This window comes from Oryzias melastigma, linkage group LG16 (assembly GCF_002922805.2).
Source record: "Oryzias melastigma strain HK-1 linkage group LG16, ASM292280v2, whole genome shotgun sequence".
NCBI classification, from domain to species: Eukaryota; Metazoa; Chordata; class Actinopteri; order Beloniformes; family Adrianichthyidae; genus Oryzias; species Oryzias melastigma.
The window spans coordinates 23,461,598-23,465,546 of record NC_050527.1 but is presented as its reverse complement, the minus strand read 5'-3'; the positions used below and the strand labels follow the sequence as shown (position 1 = coordinate 23,465,546).

The window sequence follows — 3,949 nt, the reverse complement described above, 5'->3', positions numbered from 1 at the left end:
GCCTGAGGGTTGGAAAACTCCCTGCTCAAGTGACCAATGTTTTCAAAAAAAGCTCTCATTTTAACAGTAAAAGAAGTCCCAGACTTCAAATGTAAATGGCTAAAATAAACCATAAAGAAAAACTGTTAACCAATCCTTTCATCCCCAAATACAAACAGAATTTAACAAACATCATCCCACAATTATAAAGTAAATGGATCCTGATGGATTATGGATCCCGGACGAGCCCCCAATTAATGTTACGCCCCAATTTGTCTAGGGGTTCTGGGGCCTAACATAAAGGTAAATTAAATAAGAAATGTAACAAAAACACAACAAAAGTCTCCATAAAAAGTTAACAAATTTATTTACAAGAACACCCAAACAATAACTATAAGTGAAGCAAAAGGCTTCAGGGTGAACCAAGGCCAAAATAACAAACAAAACCCCAACTAACTCAACCCAGGGAGCTTACCTGCAAAAGAAACAGTAAAATAATGACAAACACTAACCTCCCTGGACTAACATAAACAGGAGAAAACATTTACTAAAGAAAATGGCAGTTCACCCCTACAGCTTCACCTAAACTAAAATCAACACTAAACACAGAACACAGAGTGGGACCTAAACACAAAACACCAAAGAAACTACAAAGTGTGCACAAAATAAAGCAGGTGGAGAAGTTCACTGAGCTGCAGTGGAGACATGTTGCAGCCCAGCTCCCTTCTCGTGGTCTGGAGGTCCAAATGGTGGTTTTGAAGGCTCCCTCCTCCAGCTTGAACCAATGGGGAGCCACACCTCCAGCACCACACCTGAAATAAATAAAGACAGAAAAACACACAAAGATCCACAAAACACAAGGATGTCCCACTCTGAAAAAAATCCACAGAACCAAAAGAAAATACAAAATACGGCCATAGCCGTAACAGAGCTGTATTATCCATATTTATGCCAAAATCAACATCTAAAACTCAAAATCCTCTCCAAAGAACAATTTGATGACATCAATCTCCATGGCTGAATCCCAACATTATTGCAGTTTTCCTTTTCTTTTTGTTTTAAATTAGCTGAACATACCTCAAATGTTCTCATGTGGGAACTTCTGTAAAGTTTCCATCCAACATGGCGGCGGGCCGGTAACCGCTAGCTTGTTATTCAGTCACACATTTGAACCTCAACATGTACACATCTTATTTACTTAACTATATTTGAGAGTTTACAGTATTTCCTCCAATATAAAGTCTTAATTTTTTGGGGGGTCAAAAACGATGAATTTAGATGAATATGTAAGATTACAACATGATAAAAAAGTCTCTCCGTCATTTTGCATCTTATGACAAATATTTGCTACTTACAGTGACGAAAGAAGTGTCGTCCAAAACTAACATGGAAAATAATTTGATTATTTTCTTCTTAAAGATATTTTTCTTATACACATCAAAACATTAGTATTCTTGAATTTATTTATTTTTTAGTAACGCTGGGTTTGCCGGATTTGTTCTGAAACCTCAGACTTTTCTCCTAAAAGTGTGACTTATTCTCCAAAGTCACTTATATAAGGTTAACTTCTTCTTGATTTTTTTTATGCTCTTGCGACTTATGCTGCAGTCCGACTTATACTCAGGAAAATACCGTAACCAAGTTTTTCTCAGAAGAAGCGAGGGAAGAGAGAAGAGCCCGGCACCAAATCCCCATCTGGCGGGTGGACAGGGACATGTGGCATACCTGGTGTTGCACGGATTCATCTCCAGTCCTTCTGATAGACTAGATGGGATCCCCTTGTGGGATGTGCCCCTTGTTGCTGCCCCCCGCCGGAGGTGCGCCCCACCAGGGCCGTGGACTGAAGTGCCCACTGTGCCCTCTCTCCCGTCTGCAGGGCCCCCCGGGCTGCACCATTTTTAGTCCGCTCCGACCACGTTGCACAGGGTGGGGAACGGCCCATAATTCCTGAATCAAAACAGAAAATACTCAGAAACACACTTTAAAGTTTCCGTAAAGCGTGTCCTCCATAGTCAGAGAAATACCACAAGAACATGTTAAAAATGCCAAAAAACATGATTTTTACAAAAAAAAAAGGCTTTTCATTGATCCTGTACAAGTGCAGAGGAACGACTGAAGGGACAAAGCTGCAGGCGGCAGCTGAATCAGCAATAAAAACTAAATGTACAATGTTAGACGACTGTAGATGGGATAAAAGACACTTCCAGTTATGACAGGTGTAGCAGCACAAAGACAAAACTCACAAATAGCTCCAGTTACAGTTCTGTTGTCATGCAGTCTTTATGACTTCATGTTTTATTTCCTCCAAACAGACTGTCGTATTTCTGTCCTTTTGCGCCTCGCCATCTGCTGTTTTTCTACTACATTTCGCTCCTGTGACCAGAACAGTCTCCCTTTTGATTCCTACAGAAATCAGAAATACACTCAAAATTATTTTTTTTCTGCTTCTCGACTCTAATCTGTTTGCCACCAGCACAGAAAAGCAACATCACTTTTACAAAATGACAAAAAAAGAACAACTTTGACTTTAGGTGACGTCAAACTGTGAATAGGTTTGACAGACTTCGGAGTTGTGGTGATGCTCCGGGTGAATGAAACTCCTAACCGAGTGCTTCCTCTTGGGAGTTTGGCACGCTTTAATAAATGTTAATGGAGCACAGACTGCTTTGGGTTAAATTTAAGAACAACAAACTGTTGAGCTCATTCCCGAGCATCCTCGGGGAACTTCTTGGACTCCAGTAGCTCGACACGCTCCCCCGGGAGCACAACCAGGAAGGAATGAGGCGAATTTAAATCGACTCGAATGAGAGGCTGCCAAGCAAATGCACAGATGGTTTTGTCAAGCTGGCAGAGGCCGACGGGGAGAGGAGTGGGGTGGGGGTGGCAGGTGGCTGTCTTTGGCACACCGAAGGCATCTGGATTCAGTGGCACAGGGAAAATGTGCCTCGCACCGACACCACAGCCAACCTCCCAACGACAACCCCACTTTCACACGCTTTATTTGGTTTATCTCTGAGCCCAGCAGCCACAAAGATAATGTAGGCTTTGAAAATCCGCTGCGTGCATGCTAGCTGGCGAGGCTAAACATGAATGTGTGTGGCTCAAACTTTATGGCAATCTCATCCGCTGGCTGATGGCGTCTTCGAAGACTTGGGTGGTCAAGCTAGCGAAGCAGAGCGCCATTAAATGAGACTTTGTTTAAAATATGGAAATGCTGCTCTCTTCTGAAAGGATTGATAAAGATGTACGTTGTGAGCTCCCTGGTGGTTGACAGTGTCATGGCTCAGACTGGTCCTGAAGCCCTGCTGGGTGAAGCAGAAGCTGTCAAAGTCGGACAATAAGCTAAGGTCAGCAACCTTTCCTAAAATAAAGTGAAACCCCAAACTGCTTAAAAGGCAGAAGACATATATTAAGAAAATTAAGCTTAGAATTGCATTTCATGGTCCTCATCTATGGAATAGTTCACCTGAGGATCTGAGAGTTTGTGCCTCGATGGAGATTTAAATACATCTTTTTGAGATGGCTTTCATGGAAGCATTTGTGACTCATAATTCAAAATAAAAGTAAATATTGGAAATGCTTTTTTTCATTTTCACAATGTACCTGCATTATATGTCTCTTAAATGAAGTGAAAAAGCCTTTTTCTTCTTCAACACCACTCATTCTGTAACTTAATTAAAATGATATAGTAGCTTAGACATTCCATTTTCAAAAAGTTCTCTGGTAAATTTGTTCTAAAACTCAATTAAAAATATCAAATTTGAAAATTAAAATGGATTAACAGAAATGTTTTTTTCATTTTCACAATGTAACTGCATTAATTTTCTCTTAAATAAAATGAAAAAGAAATTCTCCAAACAGCTTTTCTATTTTCTCCATCATTACCGCTCATTCTGTGACATAATCAAAGGGACAAAGCCAATGAAAACTGCTTTTTTGTTTCCACATCTCACCATGTAAAAAGTGTCTC

At 40.6% G+C, this 3,949-nt stretch overlaps 1 long non-coding RNA gene across 1 annotated transcript in view; it reads right to left on the bottom strand.

Moving 5' to 3' along the window:
• The window catches only part of LOC112136700, a 54,509-nt gene that overhangs the window by 3,179 nt on the left and 47,381 nt on the right, over positions 1 to 3,949 (bottom strand). The window contains exon 2 of the long non-coding RNA XR_002917397.2: positions 1,705 to 1,926. This is a non-coding gene — a long non-coding RNA (uncharacterized LOC112136700). The remainder of the gene's footprint in view (positions 1 to 1,704; positions 1,927 to 3,949) is intronic.